The 22,241-nt window shown below is 40.7% G+C and overlaps 1 protein-coding gene and 1 long non-coding RNA gene across 4 annotated transcripts in view; one reads left to right on the top strand and one right to left on the bottom strand.

Annotated features, from left to right (window-relative positions):
- Positions 1 to 897: 897 nt before the first annotated feature.
- LOC117010645 lies at positions 898 to 3,904 on the bottom strand. Its single transcript, XR_004420724.1, has 3 exons — positions 3,833 to 3,904; positions 2,625 to 2,775; positions 898 to 1,345 (listed from the first exon to the last, which is right to left on the bottom strand). It is a non-coding gene; the product is annotated as an uncharacterized LOC117010645 (long non-coding RNA).
- The window catches only part of LIFR (LIF receptor subunit alpha), a 53,786-nt gene continuing 35,271 nt past the window's right edge, over positions 3,727 to 22,241 (top strand). For 2 of the 3 annotated variants that reach the window (XM_033085411.2, XM_033085409.2), the window contains exon 1: positions 4,110 to 4,237. The gene's annotated coding sequence lies outside the window, so the exon portion shown is untranslated. Of the gene's footprint in view, positions 3,788 to 4,109; positions 4,238 to 22,241 lie in introns of those variants that run through there. The other variant, XM_033085410.1, reaches the window with a different exon arrangement.

Here is a 22,241-nt window from a genome sequence, read left to right as displayed (position 1 = left end):
CCTCTGCAATGCATGGGAGAAGCTTTACTTTCACTGCCAACAATAAGGGTCCTATTACTGGCAATGAATCCAGTATTTCAACACCATGTATTTCCCAAGCATCCGAGGTAGATTTTTTTTCCCAGGAAAAGGAATGTGAGTGCATTAAATTTAATTGGTTTTGGCAAGTAGTGTTTTTCTTTCCATTTCTTTTTAAATTCATGGCACTATCAAAGTTAGTGCAGGTCAGTAGATCAAAGTCCTTCATTGCTTCTCCCTGCAAAGACAAAAACCGCAATGGGCTACATGGTTTTCTGGCAGACAGGAGAGACCAGAGAATTTTTTTAAGCACTTTAGCAATATATTGCCAACATGTCCCTGGTTTTACAGGCATAGGTCTTTAATGATGAAGAAAATGCTCTGTATCTGAAAATTATCAATTAGCAAGAGTTTATTTCTCTGGGGTCAGTGTCCTCATTTCCAAGAAAAGCTCTGTCAGCTTGACAACAAGAGATGCTTCCACTGAGACTTCATAGGAAAGAACTGGTGCTTTGTAAGTGCACAAAAATACATGCACTATCCCCAGTACTCGAGGTTATTCTTGGCGTGAGCAGAGGTTACTCCTGCATTTATCACAGCCAATCTGAGTTTTGTTATTGGCCTTCCTGAACACATTCAATCAGATCCAAATTTGCTTTTTGGTTGTATTATATAATTTTGTTTTAAAGAAAACAGGAACAGACAGCCCATAAAAACAACCGTTGGCAGACCTTTGCTGACAATACTATATATTTGCAATTTCTGGCTTTTGTAAACACTGGTAGAAGTAGTACCTTTCAAACTTCTGGTTAGACTGTATGGTTTGTAAAATGTGCACACAACTTCTCAGCAACGGAAGTTCCTTAATATTCTTTATTGGCTGGAGGAAAGTGGGTGCCAAATACAACTGTGAAATGGGAAACAATGCACAAAGGAAAAGTTCCAGAACATCAACATATCCGTTCCTTTTCTCTGCCATAAATAACCAACACACCCTTAAACACAAGACTAAATGGCTCCAGGAAACTCTCATTAATGAAAATTTCCTAGCTGGACTTCTCACTTTCATTTAGAATTACATGCCTCAAGAACATTTTTCTGACCTAGACAGCAGATCTGCTCTTCTCTAAGTAGTATGAAGCCCTGAGATAGACTAAGATAAACTGAAGCTAACCTACTTTCCATAGAGACTTGCACCTCTCCCTCTCAGTGTCCAAAATATTAGTGTTGAAAGGCACAGCCCTGCTGCTGTTGACATCAGTGACAAGATCCTGCACTGACTATATAAAGACACAGTTGTGCATTCCAGCATCTGTCCTTCAGTTTTCTGGAAAACAGAGATAAGGCAGGAAATAAAATAATGGCCTTCATGCATGTATTCTGTGCAGATAAATTTCCTCATAAAATATACCAGCTATGATATTTTGTGGAGAAGACATCACGATGAGACTGGATGCACATATTTACTGCAGATTGGAAGTAGCAGGGTAATTAGGCCACTTGTTTATCTAGGGGATGTTTATATTAAAATTAATATATTTCACTGTATACAGAAAGAGATAACTGATACCAACCATCTGTTGTCTTACCATCTTGAAACTCATTCTATACAGACTTGTTGTAAATTGTACCACACCTAGAAATTTCTGTCTCTTAACTTCCAATTGAGTCACTGAAAATTGACTCATTATTACAATATCTAAAACATTAAAATAACTTCAGGAACTATCCCTACCTCTCTTTTGTTCTGGATACCTCTTCTAATTTCACAACTGCACTTTTCTGCTTAAAAGAACCTTAAACACACACAGCTCCTTTATGAAATGTCTGTGAATTACAAGGAAGCTATCTGGCTAATTAAAATGACAAAATAGTAAAAATTACTACTGCTTGGTTTTGTCAAAATTTACCAAATTTCTTCTGCCACTACTGAAGTGTACACGTACATGTATCATGTACATGGCATGGGGTTTTCTGACAAATGAGATGCCTGTGAGCCTTTACTAAAGTTGAAATAGCATGAGCTGCAGAAAATGAAGGTGGTACAATTTTATTTAACACTTTCAATGCCTTTTAAAGACTTTTTTTGTGATTTGGCTGCTTTTGCATAAAAGAAAGTAGAAGGGTTCCTGGGCTAGAATGGGAACTAAATGGGAAAAGATTCTTAGGCAGCTGACATATCAAACCTCCCTGTGCTGCAGTGAAGTCTTCACCACAGAATTAACCATCCAGCAGCCTTTCCAGTGAGGAGAGATTTGGTACTGTGACTGATTTGCTGGAAGGGGAACTGCTTAATCTACTAAATAGAAGATCCCTAATAGAGGTCTTAAAGTCTGTGCATCCTTGGAGTTGTGAGTGTTTCAGTGCACATGCTCTGCTTGAGAGTCAGAGCCCAGAGTTTTGAGCATCTCTTCAAATCAGGTTTAAAATCATCCAGGAATGGAAGGTGTATAAGAAGACTTAATCCTTCCTCTTGAGATGACACAGGCCAACACACACAGACAAGTGTCTCAGAGTTCAAGGCCTGAAGTCAAGTGTGTTCCTGAACTAGAACAGATCTGAAGTCATGTACCTTGATGCATGTCTGAACCACAAGGTTCACGTACCGGTCTACTGAAGCTCCAGTTCTGTTTGTGTAAGTAAAAATGCTGGAAAGGAGATAGAGCAGTGGCAGATTTCTTCTCTACAGAACAGCCTGTGTTCACTTAGACCGTGCAGGTAATGTGCAGGATGGCAGGAGAGTCTGGATTTCGGGACCTGAAATGATCGATTTAGCATCATGAGACACAAGTCTGGCCCAGGAATTACACGCAAGTAGTTGCAGTTCTCTGTCATCTGGGTTGTGAGACAAACTATCAATCTGCAGCAACTTGGAAAACTGCACCAGGAAAATGTAGGCAGAAAAATACAAGGAAATCCAGCACTTTTTCTCCCCATTCTCCTGTGGTTGACTGGGGCACAAGAAGGGAGCCACAGGCTTGCCAGCTTTCTGATTTTATGGGTCTCGTGGCATATTTTTAAAAAAATTGCCCGACTCTTGAGACTGTGGGATTGTGAGGATTTCAAGTTTAATTTAAAAGGCTGACATGCAACAGTTGTGGCTTCAAAGAAATGTTGGAGGTCAAGTCTCAGACCTCAAAAAGTAGTGGCAAATTCAAAGATAAAATGAATCAAGGGTTGCCTACGTCTGGAGCCAGGCCCGCCGCGTCCAGCCCTGGAGGTCTGGCAGCGCTGGCAGTATTCAAGGTACTTTTCTATAACGGGTATTTGACCGTGTGACAGAGAAAAACCGCAAGGCTCAGATGAGACCCGCGCCTTCGCCCTCCCGCAGCAGCCTCGCCACAGCCCGCTGGGGACGCGGACACACGGCGGGCGCTGCCCGGCAGCTCGGCCCCACACACGGCCAGGGGCGCCGGCAGCCCGCGGCGCCTGGCAGCTTCGGCCCGGCAGCTTCGGCCCGGCAGCACCGGGGCCGCCGCAGCGGGGCCGAACCGGGCCGTGCCGGGCGGCGGGAGGCGGCGGTGCCCGGGGCAGGGCCGGGGGCGGCGGCGGGCGGTGCGCGGCGCAGGCTCCTCCCGCGGGCAGCCCGCCAGCCCCGCTCCTCCATCCCTCCCTCCCGCTCCTTCCCTCCTTCCCTCCCTCCCTCCGCGGCTCCATCCCTCCTTCCTGTCGGCGCTGCGCACTGCTGCCGCCGGAGCTGGGCCGCGCCGCGCACCGCCCGCGCACCCGCGGCATGCGGCGCCCTGAGGGCACGGCCGGGCGGCGCCGGGTGAGTGCGGGACCGCGCCGGCCGCCCGCTCCCGGCCGCTCGCACCTGGGAGGGGGCGGCCCGAGGGGCGCGATGATGGATGTTCCCTCCATCCCTCCCTCGTTCTGCCCGCCCCGGGGAGGTACCGGTCGGGAGGGGCGGAGGGGGGGGGGGGCTAGCAGTCCCGCCGGGACCCAGCGCGGCGGCGGGGATTTTGGGAGAGCCCCCAGCTGCCTGCCTGCTGTCGATCGGGGCTCGGCCGGGGCTGGGGACAGGTGGCGGCGGCGCCGGGGGCGCGGCGGGGTCGGAGCCGGTGCGGGCGCAGACCGCGGCAGCCTCCCTGGGGGCGCGGGGGAGACCGGCGGCTCCTCGCTGCCGCTGCCCGGAGCTGCGACTTAAATAGAGGCTGTGTTTTGTCAACAGCTCATTCTGCTGGCCGGCAGGTTGGCTGGCTCGAGGACTGAGCAGCGGGTAAATACTATTTGTGCCTCTTTTTGTAGCTATTTTATTTTATTTTGTTTTATTTTATTTTGTTTTATTTTATTTTATTTTGCACTCTTGAAAAATGGACCATAAGAGGGGACTCAAGAGCCCCTTCTGTGTTTGGGGAGCATCCAGACGTGCTGGGCGCCTCTCTGCACACTGGCTGTACAGGGACTCTGGCACAGTGGCAGCTGTGTCTGTTTTGAGCGGTTGGATTTCTAATGTGTGTAGATACCGTGTTTGAAAACGATCTCTCAAAACCTTTGAGACAGTTCGGTGAAGAATGTTATTCCCTTGTTAAAATTCAGCGTGTAGGTTTGAATTGACTATCTTGTGCTGGCATGCTGTGTGTTACTTCGGTAGAAAATGGTTGTATGCATGCTTTGTCCTTCGGTTGTCGTTGATGGTGAATGCCTGGGAAGTTTGCTATGAATGGGAGTGAAGACTTGGATAGGTATTATCATCACCTAATACTGAGGAGAGTGGGATGGTGAGCTGTTGTGTAGGAATTGTCACTGATTCCTTTCAACAGGCTTTCATACTTAAAATTACCATTGCAAAAATATAAAATATTTATATTCCATTGTCAAGGCCATGTCCTGTCAAATTTCCTTCTGGAAAGCCTGGGAATTGGGTTGACTTCTGCTGTATTTGAAGCTCAGCTTGTTACCCAAATAAGTCAGTGCGACTTACCTTTGACATCTCACCTGGATGTCTATTTTGCCTTTTCTCCTTACTGTAGAAGAATTTTTAAAATTCTTCCTGAACCTTTAGTTCAATCCCACAGCATGAGCCCAGACTGCCTAATAAGACTAAGCAGGTTTAGTAACTGTGAGAAAGATTAAACTCCATGTCATGCCATGTTCCCTCTTAAATCAGCATGTGGCAGTGCCAGCTGAGACAGTATGTTTTTTTGGTGTGGATCCATCAGTGCCCACGTGCTTTATATATAAAGCTTTGTACAGACTGTAGGGAAGAATGCATGACTGCCTTGATCTGCAAAAAGTCAGTGCTTGTCCTTAGCTTATCAGCCATTTAATGCTGTCTGATTTTGGTGATAAACTTTGATTTCTGTGCACAAAGGTGAGAATAGACCTAGAAGTCTCCTGGATTTGGCCGCATTTTGAATCAAGATCAAAACAAAAATTAATCTTTGATGAGGGAAAGGATTTGGATGTGGGAGAGACAGGAGCAAATGTCGTGAGTGTATCCACAGAATGAATAGCAAGCAGCACATCTGCACTTGGTTGGTATCTCAGCATGAGTTGCTGGCCATTAGCTGAAGATGGGTCTGTGTGTTACTTCGGAGAGGTCTAAGAAAAAAAAGACTAGTGTCAGAAGACTGCAGGGCTAGACTGATCTCCCCTGGAGAATGTTGCAGAAGGTCACAAAAAGAAAGCTTAAAAATCACTAAGTTGGAGCTGGTTTGGAATATAACTTCTAGGGGGTCAGTAGATCACCTGATTTTGTTTGCTTTCTGTTTACTAAGTCTTTGCATCCTTTCTTCTTATCACTGTTTCACCTATTCAAACTTCTGTCAGGCTTAATAAGTGATAGCAGTTTCCATTGTGCGCTCTCCAGACACACTGCTTTAGTTACTTAGAGCAACCAGTAGCAAACATTACCTGTGAGTTAGATTGTGCAAAACCCCTTTACAGGTGTGCTGAGGAAAGGGAGAGACTTAACCTTTAGGTGGGGGCATTCTCACAGACTTGCCAAAGGCAAATCAGGAGTACATGGGAACAGCCATATGGGTGGAAATGCTTGTCTCAAAGAGAGGAAGACATTTTCACAGGTGGCAAAGCTGCTGCTGCTACTCTAGCAGGTATTCATAGGACTTTAATTTCAAGTGCTTGTTTAGTTACAGTCTCTGGCTATAAGGTTATATCTATCCCAGTGTCATACAGCTGAGGGCTTTAGAAAATGTTTTAAAAAGACCTGAATTGATTAACATTCATAGGTAATGCTAGAACAGAATCTCTAAATGTATTCAAAACAGCTCTTTTAGAGTATGAATATTGTATTGCTTAATCCAATGAGTGTGTGACAGCAAATTTTGTGCTTTATGATAAGTTGTATTTAAACAACCTAGATGTTTGTAAATACTGACTGTGTTGCAGAGTGCAGTATATCACAAGGCTGATGCAGATGGATTATGTTTTTCTTTTCCCCTGAGATTTGGTTCTGATTACTTCTTGACTGGTAGGCATCAAATTTCTGTCTAAAAATAAGAAAAATAAATTGCTTCTAGATAAGACTTGAGAAGTGCTTTAAGCATCAAAGCTGGTTGATACATTGTGTTCTGTGAACAGTTTAATGCAAAAGATTAAAATACTCCTTGGGACTGAGACCTGGAGACCTCGATCCTGCACTTCCAGTGAGCGTCCTCTCACAAGGACATGACTGTTGCACTGAGTCAGTGGTTACTTAAGCTTCAGAGAGAATACCTTTGACAGAAGGGCTAGAGGAGTCTTCATCCTGGCTCACCTGTCACTTTAAGTAGCGTCAGGTGTTTCTGATACCCCTGGAAGTGCTGCAGTGACTTGGGTTGCCTCAGAAAAGGGAACATTTCTGCTGCTTTCTTCTCCTATGTCTTTAAACAAAGGCAACAGCTTTTTTTCTTTGGAACCTGATTCTTTGGTTCTGTGCTCATTTTATCAACAGATACAAGCAGGAAATAATTGCTTTGTGAATCTTGAGTGTTTAACATCAGGCAAGTGGTATGACCTTTTCAAAGGTGAGACTGCATCTGTGTATGCTGATGCCTACAAAATTTACCATCACCTCTTTTTTTTTTCTTTTTTTTTAAAATCTCTTTTCCTGTCTAATATCTACCTGCAGCTAAGTGGGATTTTCGAACATGTCTCTTTGAGGTTGAAACATCAAATATTTGGGGTTTATATGTGCTTAAATGATCTTCCAGAATCATATGGATTTCTTCCAGAGTCATTAGCATGGCAATGATGAGTGCCATGTAAATTCTTAAATTAGCAGACCTATTTTCTTACCTGTATTTTGAGGGATTGAAGGGCAGCTAGGACATCTATCACTAAAAAATGCAGAAGTCCCCTGTATTGTTTGCCTTCCTTCCTTACTGACTTACAAACTAACAGATTTTAATTGGAATAAATTATCTTCGGAAGTTCTTATGTGTCCCTTAGAAATATACCTGGGGACTGGTTTTCATACACATCATCATTGTTTTTTGCTGCTCACTGCTACCCTCCTTCCTCTGGAAAATTTGCAGTCCTTGCATTTAGAGACTGTGGGAGCCTTGCTGCTGTGTCCATGAGGTCCTTGAACTCCTGCAAGCGCTAGAAGCTCAACAGTGGCTTTTGCCACTTTACTGCTGTCTGCCTTTCCCTGCTGCTGTCTCTTGGAATCATTCCTAGTAGCAGGTTTCACTGTAAGCAGAAAATACTTAGGCTAAAAATAACTCCTAAGTCATTGGTATGAATGTTGGTCAGGGTGTAAGGTTTTGAAGGGCATATGTCCCCCCTCCTTTCCGTGCACTGTCTGGAGCTGGCACTGGAGTGAAGTCAACTGTTGCTACAACAGAACCAGCTTTCCCTTATTCCACAGGCAGAGAACTGCTGAGTTGTCAGCTGTTGAGTCCAAATTGTGCCATTTACCTCAGGGAGCACAAGTTGTAAAAGCACATGTCATGGAAACAAGGACAGCACTGTGGCAATTCTCTGCTCCTTCTGCCTCACTTCCTAACCTGCCAAAAATCAGCAGAGGATGGACTGCTGTGTTGGCAGGTTGGTTTTAGCACCACCTCCCCCCTCTATGGAGCCATGTGTTGTCAGGGAGCAGTCTCCTTTCTCATCTATATACCCAGCAACCCAGGGACAGTTTCCTACAAAACCAAAAGCACAGCCTTTCAGTCAGCTTCAGTCCTCTGAAATTTCCTTATGTAGATAAAGTAGTGCTTTCTGAGGCTGATTTTTTTGCAGCATTCTCTCCCCATATGGCCAGTTTCAGACATAGAATACCATTGGTTAGGAAATGATTGTGCGGTGTTTTTTTAGTTTTTGGTAGGGTATTTTTTTGGAGGAGGGGTTTGTTTCCTTTTGTTTTGGTGGGGGATGCTTCTATATTGATGAGTAATGTTATGCTAGTGTTCTCTGCCAGTATAGCTTACTGCATTTGGATCATCAGTCAAAACGTACTTCCTTTGGGAATATACATATATTTCAAAAATAGAGGTATGCATTTGTGCTTGCTGTGTACTGACTACCTATCAGCTGCACAGACAACAGTTTTATGATATTGACTGAACGTTGATAATTTCGTATCAAGGTTGCCTGGTAATTTGTAGTGTGTAATCATGAGATTTAAATAAAGCTATGTATTTGAGTGTTTTCTTTAGGTGATAAACACTGTCTGAAAAGTATGCTGGAATGCTTCTTATGCTTGCATCATTTTGTCATTATTGCACAAGTTGCTTAAAGGTATAATAAAAGTAACAGGGGTGGTTGAGGGTGGTTTACACTGTCAGTCTGGCTCAGAAATGGTCCATCTTTTACTTCTGGGACTCAACCATCCACTTAAATTAGTTTTGCTCTCTGAATGAATCAGTTACTTTCCTCAAAGAGGAAATGCAGGCTCAGTTGGTTGTTCATAACTCAGGCACAGTTAAGCATTTCTTCTGGATGGTGTGGGTATAGCCTATGGCAAGGTTGGCTAGGGTGGTGAGCAGAGCAAACCAGCCCTTGAATGCCCCCTACATTGTACCCTTGGGCATGACACACATTTCAGCTTAAAGCTGTAAAATTGCTCTTTTTTTCATTTCATTTTTGAGCACAGAAGCACAGAAGAAGCTGTTTCGCAGCCGGATGATGACCCAGGCCACTTGCTGCAAAGTTGTCTAGTTCAGACTTTGGGTGGTCTCAAATAGTGTGAATGTGAGCACATCATTTCACCTGTGGGTGAAGACACCTCCACACTGCAGTCCATCAGGGTGGTCTGAGAATATCTGATATTCCATATTTTCTACATTTCAAATTACATGCGTGTTTGAGGTTGTACATCCTACATGCCTTGGAGAACTCAGAGAAAAGGGAAATTAGGTCTAGTGAGAGAAGAGTCTTGGCTCTGCTCAGCATTGTGGCAGGTCTGGGCAGGCAGTTGCCTTTTGGGGTTGTTTAGTGGTATCTGCCTTAGACTGGCAGCGCCTCTTTCTGAACAGGACTTAGCACAGTCATCCAGAAGCTCTTGTGCCAAGACAGCAGTGTTGCTCATCATGTGATGTAACTATGTTTGTATGGCCAGATCATGGTTTTGCGCTTTTTGTGCTGGGTGATCTAATAACCTCTCTGAAGTATAAAATCAGTGAGGACAGAGCTTCAAAAATCTTTCTCAAATAATTGGTTTTAATATACTGCAGGGCAAAAATGCTTCCTAAAATTATAATGGTCTGTATTATAGGTGGTGCTTCTGCAGATTCTGAGCCCAGAGGGGAATGTAAGTTATAAGCATTCCAATTTATAACTGATTTTCACAATAATTCTTGTTTTGGACCAAGTTCAACACTTGTGGCAGGAGATGTGTGACCTCTAAGATTTTTACAGCTACTCTGGAGCTAAAACTAAGGAGATAAGCTTCTAATGTTTAATCCTAGGTGGAAAAAAAGAGAGGAGGTGAGAGAAAAGCAAAGGAAAAAAAAAAGAAAAAGTGATTGGTTTATTTATATTGTAAACTCAGTGTTGTCTTGAGTTATGTGCAACAAGAACTGAAGTAGTGTGTGTGTGAGGTGAACATAATGTCAACTTTTTTTAGGGCTTTTGGTTGTGAGGATAATAATATCTGTTCCCTAGAGTCTACCTGTTCCTCTTCCTTTTCCCCTCCTGCTCCAAAGGGTCATGGCTGTGGGAAGTCTTTAGTGCACAGATCTCAAGGCACATAATTTCATATTTCATCTGCTGGAGGCATTGTCGCAATTCCCAATATGGAGCATCCTTCTCCAAATTAAATGTGATTGTTCTGTTTCTTTTCTTAAGATGATGGAAATTTTTGACCAAATGTTGCCACCTATTTCAAAAGACAGGATCAGTCTGGATGTAAATCCAGCAAGATGTTATGTGACTCTTATTTTAAGTCTTACCTCAAAGTCTGTATTTTGTTCCTTGCATATTGTCTTCCTTCACCATTAATATCCTTGTTAAAGTGAGATCTGTGCATGATTTGTACCAATCTAGTCTGACATTGGAGTAATGTGAGCTGAAGGTTTTAATGTATTGCATTGAACCCCATATTTAGAATTTTTTGGTAATGCATCCAATCTTATTTTAATTTCAATCAGTTCATTCCTCCCATTGAAAACTTTTGCCAATACTTAATTAGTTTTACTTCTCACAAAGTTCTCTTTTCAGTGGAGGTCTACTGTATTTCCTCTCATGTTCTTACATGGTGGGCTAAGTTTAAATCCTTTCTCTGTGTAGGTAGTTGAGAACTGTGACCAAGTACCTCTCTGAACTAAATGGTTGCATTGTGTTAGACTTTGCAACAACAGACCCAAACTGTTTCATAGTAATAATTTGATCCTGAGTATAAATCGACTTTGTCCTGGATGAAACTATTTCCACTGCTAATGAATGGCTAGTTTTTCTCTTGTGTTCTCAGATCAACAGCTTGTGTAAGGTAGTTGATCCATACAGAAGAAGTTGTTAGGACTTTTATTTTCAATATCTCTTATGGATTTATTTGCTTGAGCTGTGATAACTGATACTTTGAAAATGGAACATTTTCCAGTTCCTTCCTCATATTTCAGACTAATGAGTGGTGCAGCTGGTGTTTAATATGCAAAGAATGTATCCTTGAAAACATTAGATTCTTGTCTGCTATCTTTTTGCTCTGGTGTATGAATGCTTGCTAATCAGTAGGTAGCTCTGGGTTGGAATTTGGGCAGTGATTACTGCAGACAGAAATGAGAGCAAGCACTCAGCATTACAATAGTTGCCATAGAATTAGGTCACTAACAGGCTTTCAGCAAATAGTGTTAATTTTCCTCTTCACGCACTCAAACACAGAACGTGTACTTATAATTCACGTCTTTTCTGAGTGACCCTCAAGTGTAACATTCTTAGCACTGAGTGTTTCAAATTCAGGTGCTTCATATGACTGCCCAGTTCAGCATTCCTCGCTCCTGTACTGAAGACTAAGAGCTCCTGCAGTCGGGCTCCTGCAGATGCACAGTGCAAATGTGAGTTTGTGCATTCTTTCATTCATAAATTAGAATTAGTCATATACTTATGTGTTTGCAAATTCCAGAGTGGTATGTGTATATATGTGGTTACTGAGGCTTACTATCTTGCATAAATCTACAGTGGTTTAGTCACGAGCAGTGCTCCTCGGCTGTGAAATACCCTCTTGTCAGAGGGCACAGACGGTCTCTAGTAGCATTTAGCAGCTTGTTTCATGAGACCTGAGAACCAAGATGAGTAGAGCTGCAATCAAAACCTAGCTTTTTGATGAGTTGATCACTTTAAGAATTTAAGAAGTATTGGTAAATATGTCTCCACTTGATCTCTTCTTTTGAAGTAGTGACCATTAATTTTTTGCCATATTTAATGATAGTCACTTGGTTTGGTTGGTTTTAGTTTTCTAAATTTTTCTTATTTGGACAAAATAATAAGCTGCACTTCCAGGTGTCAGCAACTTTTTCATTCTTTGTCCATATATAAGCTGCACCTGATTATAAGCTGCACGTGACAATACAGAGTGTGATAAAAGGTATCTATTCTATCACCATCTGTTGAGGGTGGGGGCAGTGATCCTTATCTCAACAGCAGATATTCTGCTAATGGACCATCCATTGAAACCAGGCAGGGCATTGTTCTTATCTTTTTCACAACCCATCCTTCCTCCAGCCAGTCATTTTCTGCTAATGGCCATTGAGTCCCACTGTGGGACTGATAAAATTACTGCATCCCATTGGAAGTTGCTCCAGCAGGGGGAAGAGCCCAACATTTCTTACCAAAATTGAAAACAGAGGTTTTTGGGACACTAAGGGAACTCTTTCTCCACTGGACTCCAGAGGAAAACTGGATTCTCCACATCACCACTGGACCTCCGGAGGGAAACTGCACCTTGTACAGGAGCACTGCTCCAACTGAATCACATCTGTCACTGCAAGGGGACTGCAGTCACCATTTAATGGGACTGCTACCAACACCCTGCCTGACAGGGTTGTCAGGTTGTACTCTGGACTTTGTCAGGGTTTGGAGTTTGTTTCTTTGTAGTAGTGTATTCTATTTTGATTCCCTAGAAAGGAACTGTAATTTCCTAATTCCCATATCTTGCCTGAAAGCCCCTTGATTCAAACTTATAATAATTTGGAGGGAGGGGGTTTATATCCTCCATTTCAAAGAGAAACTCCTGCCTTCTCAGCAGACACCTGTCCCTCCAAACTAAAACAGCAACTTTTCGTTCTTTGTCCATATATAAGCCACACCTGATTATAAGCCGCACTTCGGGTTCGTACCAAAATTTAGTCAAAATGGTGCGGCTTATAATCATGAAATTACTGTATTTGTCACTTGTATTCCTAATACCTACATAGTATCTGATCTTTTTAAGCTCTTCTACTGTGGTTTACAAATATTTTTTTGTATATAATATTCTAAAGTAAAGTATTTACATCTTGAGGCAATTGTATTGCATCTAAATACATTTTACATTTATAGTCTGTGTGCAGATTCTGTGAATGGCTCTTTAGTGTGAGAAGTTGCAGAAATGGGAAAAGCAGAGTACTCTCCAAAGCTGTTTGAGGTGGTGTTATTTGTATAGCAAATAACAATTTGTGAGTTCTAATGACTTGCTTCATGGTAAGACTGGCACAAGCTTTTGTAGAAGAGTATTTCACACGAGGAAAAAAAATGATGTGTTGGTGTTTCATAAATTAAGGTTGTGCCAGTCTCTGGATTTAGACAAGTGAACTTGTAAGGATATGCTTGGCCTTGTGCATTGTGTGCTGTGTGTCTGGAGAGACCTGACTAAATTCATGAAGAGCAGAATTTTTCTTAAGGAATAGAATAGTGGAATAGAAACTAAAAATAAACTGAAACAGAATGTAGGATTTACATAACTACACCCAGATTTTAGTTCTCCAGTTCTCCAGCTCTTCAGGTTCCCCTTGCTCCTGCCTTTTCTCCCCCATGTCTGGCCACCTCCATCTGCAGCCACCAGAGAAACCACTGAGAATTGTCGCACATCTCTTGCTCCCGCACTCAGACTTGCTCAGCACTTTGGAAACAATAGCTGCTTCATTGCTGACTTGTGAAACAAAAAAGTTAAACATATCAGCAACAATGCATGAAAAATGTGATGAGCAGCCTCCCACAGGAAGAGGTTTTTCCATTCAGCTGTGTAGGTATACAGAATTTATTAATGTCAGAAGCTCATAAGTAAAAAGTCCTTCTTCTTTTGTGCTTTATCTGCCAGCTCAATACTGAGAAAAGTAAACTGTGATATTTACTAATAATAGCAGGAAGGAAGAATCCTGTTAAGCGTAGATAGAAAAGTTGGAATGACTTGTGTGTGTAAAATCCAAGGTTGTTTTTTCCTCTCCTCAGCTCTTTTTTATAGTCACCCTTCAGAAAAGAGCAGGAAAAGAGAACTTCAGGAGGTGAATCTCACTTTCAAGGGAGGATTAAGCAAGAAGAGGCAGATGCAAGTTACAGATGCTAAAATGATGGTCATGTGAAAGTGAAGATATGAGATGTGGCTTTGAAAATTTTTGTTTACTTTTCTCATTTTTGAATCATGTCAGAAGAGACTTGTGGAACTGACTCATTCTGTGTCCTATTAGTAGCAGTCTCAATCTTGTAGGAGCTGCTTTAAATTTTAAATGAGGTGCAGCATCACTACCCTTGCAGATGCTACTGTCTCAGCACTTATTGGTGGGTTATTTACAGGACCTCGATTCTCTGTTTTCTTAACTTGTAGAAGAAATTACAGAAAAGCACTGTTTTATTTTACAGCAGTAAAAATCATGGGTCCTAGCTATTGTGTGTATTGTTTTAAAATGTTTGTATCTTCATTGCTTTGTTTATTTTTCTCATCATTATTTTAATGGTGCAGAGTTTGCTTTACTATTTTATCCCTGTTGAGACCAGGACAACAGCCCTTCAAAGTATTTTTATAGCAGTACTTAAATAGTATAGTACTTGGAGTACTTAATAGCAGTATTTTCTATTCTGTGATCCTCCATGAAACACCGAAAGGGTTGCTAAGCTTTTTCACATCAAGGAAAATAAAGAAACTTTCTAAGATAGAAAAACCCAGCCAACAGACAAAATATAAACTTCTAATTTAGATTATTCTGAAAAGCTTTCAAATTTTTAGCGTCTTTTTTGTGGCTGAGAGATTTCAGACTATGTTTGAATTCTATTTGCAGTCATTTAGCAAAAATTGAAAACAAAATTTGAAATTTCCTTCATGTTTTCTTTTTAGATAATGTTCTGGCTAAACTGAATGATCAGTCTAAATTATCGGCATTGCAGTAAGCGATTTCTTTCAATTAGGGTGATACACTTAAGGATCACGTGTTTGTACAAGGGATAGCGTGAAGGAGCACACTAAACCTGAGTGAGGTGTGTATTTCTTGGCAGCATCAAAGTCTGTTAGATGGGTAGAAAGGATAACATGAAAGAATCAGTGGTTTGCTGTGCTGCTGCAAGATCTACTAGTGCACCATAAGCCCTTTGCAGGGACCTCTGTGAGAGGAGCAGAGTAGAAAAGGAGGAGTAGTGTTGCCCACAGAAAGCTGGATTAGTCCTGCATGTCTTTTGGGCCCCTGGCTCCAGTGGAAGCTGTGAGCAGCAAGAGAATGAGGGAGTATACTGGTATCATAAGTAGGCATGGGAGTGAGTCCATGTATGTGTGCGAAGTGCGTTGTTAATATTAATTTCTGTGTCTTTGAGAGTTAATTAGGAAAGAGACCAGATCTGATAAATGTTAACTGTAGAAGTCAATATTTGTATTGTTGAGTACTTGATTCCCTCACTTGGCCGCCTTAAAAGGAGAGATATGCATGCATATATGCGTAAGTGAAAAAGTCCAGGGGGAAAAAGTACAATTAAAACAACATGTAAAGGAAATAAACAGAGGAAATACAACTGCTATGTGATTACACATGGAGTGACTTGTTCTGATAATGTCCTACTATACTGTAGACCTTCTCCTTTGTAAAGATTGGAAGGGGAATGACAGCATTGAGGCCCCACTTGTGTGCAGAGGAGAGAGGAAAGTGTTTGCCCACCCCAGAGGAAGGGTGGTCATACATGATAGCGTGCTGCAGTACGTCTTCATGTGGTCTGTCAGGTACTTATTAAGAGAGGAACTACAACAGGTCATGAGAGCTTTTAGTCTCAATAAAGATTAGTACAACAGGAATTTGTCAGAAAATATAGATCTAGTTTCAGGAATTGCCCATTTCCTTGATTAGTAAAAAAAATCAATTTATTTCTCGTAAGTGGCTCTCATTCCTTACATTCACTTTAAAAGGATATCACATAACTGTTGCTCTTTAGTCTCAATATATTATTTAATGTGAAAGCTACATTTCAGCATTTGATCTTTTTATGTGCTCCTTGTACACATGAAGAGATTGGTTTGGATTTGGTTCCTGGTACCTTAAAAATAATTTGATTACCACAGGTTTTATTGTAAACAATGAAGGATTCCAACCCTTGGGTCATTGCTAGTTTTTTTTTTTAAAAACTCACTTGGAATTGCTGCGGTAATTATCAGTGTTCTCTTATAAAACTAATTAGGCTTTTCCTGTGATGGAAAGAAGATTAAAGGTCATACAGTTCAAAATAAATCTTTTGACATTTCCAGATAAAAGAAAATAAACTCTCATTAATGAGGTCAACTTCTTTAATGTTTGTGAGTTCATAAGGGTGTATGAGCTGAAGAGAATCGGCAGGGACAGGATTATGCAGATAACATGACTCTTCTAAGGAATAGCAATTTTATTTTGCAGTCTTTGTAAAGTCTGAATGATGTGGTCTGACCTTGAACCTGAGTAAAGTGCAGTTGGCAATACGGGCAAATGACATTTTCCTCTGAAGATGGGCTGTTTTGAGAACTACGCAGCAGCTAACAGTATCCTCCAAAACTGAAGTGTGCTTTGAAAGAATTGGATTATGTTTTTTTCCAGTTATGTGTAATAAAATGCAATAAGCACTGGAGAAGTGGGAAACTGCTCTGTGTGTTTTCATTAGACCTTTGGTTTATGTACTGAAAAAAAATGAGTGCATTTTTTTCTATGTTTTGCACCTGTATTAAGTATTGAAAAGTCATAGTGGGTAGCCATTGGAGTCATGGTAAGAGGTATTTTTTAGTAATCAGACTTGTGTGCATTTGCTCACTGTGCTTGTTCCATGCTGTGTTGTAAAGCACAAGAATTCAAGGAAGTATGTCGATCATGAGGTCACCAAATTCAAGCATATCAGGAAATGCTTGTAGCTGAATCAGATTTATGAAAGTACATCTTTCGTCTCCATACAGTATTAATTTGCCAGTTGTAGTAAGTATCAAGAAAATTTTTGAATGGCTTAGAACACAAGTGTGCAAATGACTCTGAGCTGTTTCCTTCTCCTGCACGGCATAATAACCTAGAAGATCCAAAATTCTCTTTTGGCCAGAAGTGCTCCTTAACCTTCACCCCTTTGCTTTGTTCTTTGTTCAGATGATTAGATGTTTTCCATCTGCACCTCTGTGGCAGAAGAATCTGTGCTTGTTAATTTGAGCTACTTCCTAAGGAAGCTGGGCTTATGTGATAATGCATGTCCCCTCACCCTTGCAGTAACCTTTGAACACACTGCTCAGGTTCACTTCAGCCAGGATGAGGAGGTGAGATCTCAGCGTACTGTATCCTTACAAAACAAACTTGGTGAAACTTAGCCGCTGGATGAAGAAACCCTGCTGAAGAAATGTCTGCAGTGTGAAGCCATCCTTTATTGTATTGCAGTCCAAACCTTTCTAGCGTGCCTTTTCTGATGTCTAATAAAGCCTAGGGGTAATCTATAATAATATTGTCCTAATATGTAGCAACAATAAATCATGAACAGGCCTGCAAATATCCCGAAACATATTTAGTCTATTTTTGGTAGTATTCGGGTTCACTGTGTTTCTCAGAAGTGTTTGGTTTTTTTTTTTTACCATCTGGAGAGCAGTGCTGTGCTCCTAGTAGTCATGGTGTGCTTATATTTAAACATGTACTTGATGACTAACCGATATGTCAAGGACTTCCAAAATCAGGAGTGAGACACCCAATTTTCCTTTGAAAGTGTCTTCATTCTTCTGAAAATCTCATGGGATCTCACGGGGAACATTAAATGCAATGTCTGGAAACTAGTCTTGTGTGGGGTACACTGAACAATGCATGAAAAAATTACCCAGTAGGACTAAGAGTTTTTAAATTAGCATACAGTTTAATAGAAATCAGAGAGCAAAAGGCAAAGTGTGAAAAATGCGTATTTTGCTTGAAAAATAAGAAAAGTTGCCTAATAATTTACCTTTTGATTGTGTTAGAAAAACAAATCAGTTCCTGCAGTTTCTTTGCTGTGTATTGCCCTTGCAGTCCACTGCTGTGCTTGACTGCTCCACCTCTTCAGTATCACTGTGCTTTTTTCTTTCCAGCTCATCGGTCCCAGCAGGGGTATTTTTCCCAATGGTCTCTACCTTGTTCTTGTTTAGTGGAGTTTTTTCGTTTACGTGGGTAATGTGAAGGAGTTTTCCATTGTACTTTCCAAATCCATCTCAAAATTGTATACATTGTACAAATAGAAAGTGTTTCATATCTGCTTCTGCTACATACTTTCTTTCAAAAGGCAAGTTCTGAGGGTCAGTATGTGTGTATGTTGTGCTGTCCACCAGGTACTGAACGCTTTTGTAAAGTCATCGTTGAGTTGTGGTGCCTGTTCATGAATTTGTCATCTCATGACTTTGCCAGGTAAGGGTGCTTCTCATGCAAATCAGCACCTGGAAATTACCTGCAGCTCTCCCAGTCTGCAGCTTGTTTATTTGTATTTCCATAGTGTCTGACAGTCCTGGAATCAGATTAAAAAAAAAGGAAGAACTAAATACTGGAATGCAGGTGCAGTGCAAGTTGGCCTTAGAAGCTGAGACAGATTACATACTTAACTCCATCTGGGGTACACTTTTACCCGTGTTGGTAAAATTTCTTGCTAAAATGCTTGCCTGTGTAGGTGGTGCTTGAGAGCAGGAGTTTTGAAAATGAAATGCTGAAGTGTTGATCCTTGGGTTGAGCTTGTGTCGTCTGCTGACTTCTCACATCTCCCAGCAGAAGCAGGCTGGGATGCCTGTGAGATTAACTGCAGTGGCTTTCCAGCATCTCAGAGGTGATGCTGCTGTTTGGCAGCTAGAGGAAGCAGTGAGGAGGGAATTTTTTCTTCTTGTGCTTGACAGGAAAAAGACCTCAACAAAACAAATGTCTCATAGGACTGAAAGTTCGACCTTGTGTGTTTCTGCACATTTACTGAATAATATATTAACACTCTGTCTTTGTTTTCTTTTCTTCCGCTGCAGATTAGAAGACATTTGGTGCAGATAGGAAACTTGAATTATTTTATCAGCTTTCTGAAAGAGAAATAGCAGATTTTTAAATTAATTCCTCAGAACTGGGGAATGCCAGATTCCCAAATGGGACTCAGTCTCCGTTTATAAACGAGTTTTGGTGATTCATGTCCTGCAAATCTTTTGTAAAGTGGAATGATGCCATGTTATAAAGCAGAGAGGGAAAGCCTGCAGCTAGATTACTGGAGATTTTTGTCTCAACTTTGGAAACATTTTTTCAAGGAGGTGGAAGAATTGGAAAACAGCCAAACTCCCTCTCCCTCAAATTAATCTTATTAATTCTTTTTTCTTTTTATTATTATTTTTATTACTCAGCTAGCTGTAAAGTCAAAGACTAAGACTGTGGGATCAGCTGTTCTAAAAGAAAGGCAGTTCATCTTCTGTTTCTGTGTTCATTGCCTTTACTGTCAGCTGTATTGGCCATTTGCTTGGTTTCCCAGAAATGTGTACTTCTGGCGTGGCTTTTTTCAGATAGGGGAATTTTTTTGGAAGCTTTCAGTTGGCAGCAGTAGCATGCGTAACTTGATATATGCATTTTTACCTGGATGTGAGTGTGTTTTCTTTCACTTTGAAGGTGGAATTAGTGTTTTTCAGCAGAGACAAGTAAAATGATCTTTCTCTACCTGCTGAGCAGAGTAATAGCAGAGTAATTTTTCTTCCAGTAAGGCTTGATCTAGGCACATACTTAGCACCTGCATTTCTGCCTGACAGTATTTGAGATGTTGGCTGTTTAGTATTGTCAGAAATGCAACCTCTTTCCATTCTGTACAATATTTGGTGGTATGGTATGTAATAATTTTCCTTAAGAGCTTCTAATATTCCAATGTGGTGGTAAATTATTATGATACCTTTAGCTGTGAAGGCAAAATATAAATTGTAACTTCAGAAAATTTATTGACAAAGAGACTTCTTCATTTGCATTTACTACATATGTTTTTACTGATTTCATGGTTTCATCTAGACTTCTCCACTTAGTTTCCTAAACCTTTTGTATAAGCTGACTTTTTAACCATTTCTTTTCAGGTATCTGCTTCTGGACCAGAATTATAGATATATGAAAACTCTGGCAACTAATCCTCAATTCATAGACATTTTAAAAAAGCATATCTGGGGGCTGTCAGATCAGGCTGCAGGCAGAAAACCGGCTGGAAAGAATATTGATTTTTTTTTTTTTTTCTTTAGCTGTTTTGTTTGTTTGTTTTCGAAGTGGTTTCCTAGCACTTGACAATGAAGCACATTCGGAGACAAGAAAACTCAAAAGTACAACAAAGCTCTGCAGAACTTTTGTGTTTAGAGAACCAATCTGTTACAACTGACTAAAAAACCACTTTTTTTTTTAAATGAGAATTGAACATTTGGTCAGCAATGCTAAAAAAATAAAAGATACACAGAACCATTTAAGCCAAGAAATACATAATAACAGTCAGAAAGAGACATACCAGTTATTTTCTGGTTTCCTCTTTTAAAAGTTAAGTCTAAAGTGGGCTGGTAATATCTCAGTTTATCATAGCACCTTTAACCTTCTTTACATCTGATAAGTTTTGAAGCAAAACTGTCCTTACATATTTTCTCATTATTATCTTGGAGTACTTTTCCCTTTCTGAACTATCTGATCATCACTAGAAGATGCACTGACTGCATCAAAACATCTTTAAAAGTCCATACTGGCTATTGAGTGCTTTTAAATATCAGCCACCAACTGCTGGCTTCAGTGGTTAAGAATCTAAATCTCACTGTTCTTTTGCTGTCTTTTCTGCATTAAAAAAATTCAGAATTTCTTTTTCCCATCCACAGGTGCATGGGTAGTTCCTCTGCATAACCTAAGGCCCTGGGCAGAAGTCAGGACATTCCCATGCGCTGTGCCTTCTAACAGTTATTATGGAATCCTGCTTGTAGTAGCTGCTCTTAAAAAAGGGCAATTTACGCAGAAGCCTGTCATACCTTTACTGTTGTTACAGCGTGAATTCACATGTGAATACTTTTTGTATGCGCCCACAGTTTTATTTACTTAGCATAGATTTATGGGAGGCTGTTTCTGTATTTTAAAATTTCAGAAGAGAATGACCTTTTCAGGCAAAGGCTTTAAGGTGAATTTGCTGTGCAAACACACTCACACTTAGTCAGGAGATTTGCAGTCCATTTATTTGAGGATGAGATTGGAGTCTGAAGTACTAAATAAACATCTACGTGGCAGCTTTGTACAGTATCTGAGGCTGGATCACACACTAAAAATTGAGTCAACAAGGTCTGAATGTAGGAGAAAGCAAATACAGCATGGGCTATGTAAACACATAGGTTCGCCTTAGGAAAGTTCCTTCATTATTCTTGATAATGCTCAGGCCTCAGGGTAGAGATATTTCAAAACTGTGGATACAGCAGCTTTAGTTCACAGAGAAATGTTTATTCCAGGAATGATCTAAAAACTTAGACTGGGAAATGGTGAAAAAAATTGGAGTTTTTAAGGAAGGAGCTCTTAGGCATCTGATATCAGTCATATTGTATGTAAGGGGTTGCTGCAAGGCAGAGGATAAACTGTTCTTTGTCTGCTGGAGATAGGACAAAGTAATGTACTTAAAATGGAGCAAGAGATAGTTGTGAAGCACATTGGGAACAATGATGATAGTGCCAGTGAAGTGACATGAATATATCAAGGAAATGAGATTATTATGGGATGTGCTATTGCTGATATTTTTTGAAATGGACAGCTTTTAAAAGTGGTTTAATCCCTGTAGCTTTTTCTGGTGGAGACAATGGGCTTAACCCCCTCATACTGTTTTTAAAAACAAAGACCTGCAGTGTAAAGACATTTAGGTTTAGAAATGTAACAGCTGCTCTTGTTGCACTCCAGGCCACTGGCATTGTCAAGGTTTTACCTTCTGACAATGTTGAGCTCTCTTATCCTAAATAAATATCTCTTCTCCTAACAGTACCTCTGTCTAGAGGATAACATGCTTTTCATATCTCTCAGGGTAAGGAAAAATATCCATGCCTTGTTTGAGTTAGTCTTGAACTGATGGAAGGCAGCTTTCATCCCAAGGAAGTAAACTTGAAATACTTCAATTATTTTGTAATTTTTTAATTAAAACAAGCCTATAAATGGGGATCTTTTCTCCTGACTAATGCCATTTAATTATGTGACATGAGGCTTCTAATTGCCAACTTTTCAGCAAGTTATAAAATGTGTATAAGAACACAAGGGCTAGGGAGTCTATTCCTGTTATGAATATTGTGGTTTACAAGACTCTCATCATACCCTGCATGAGACTACATAGGTCCACTTCTGTGCCTGACTCTGAAACTGAAATTAAAACTGTGCATGAGTTAGGAGAACTTTGTATGACTCAGATTTCTTATAATGCACTGCTGTGATGTTACTCTTAAAACT

The sequence above is a fragment of the Catharus ustulatus genome, chromosome Z (assembly GCF_009819885.2).
Source record: "Catharus ustulatus isolate bCatUst1 chromosome Z, bCatUst1.pri.v2, whole genome shotgun sequence".
Lineage (NCBI taxonomy): Eukaryota > Metazoa > Chordata > Aves > Passeriformes > Turdidae > Catharus > Catharus ustulatus.
Note: the sequence above shows the minus strand (reverse complement) of the source record. Positions and strands in the feature narration are given on the sequence as shown.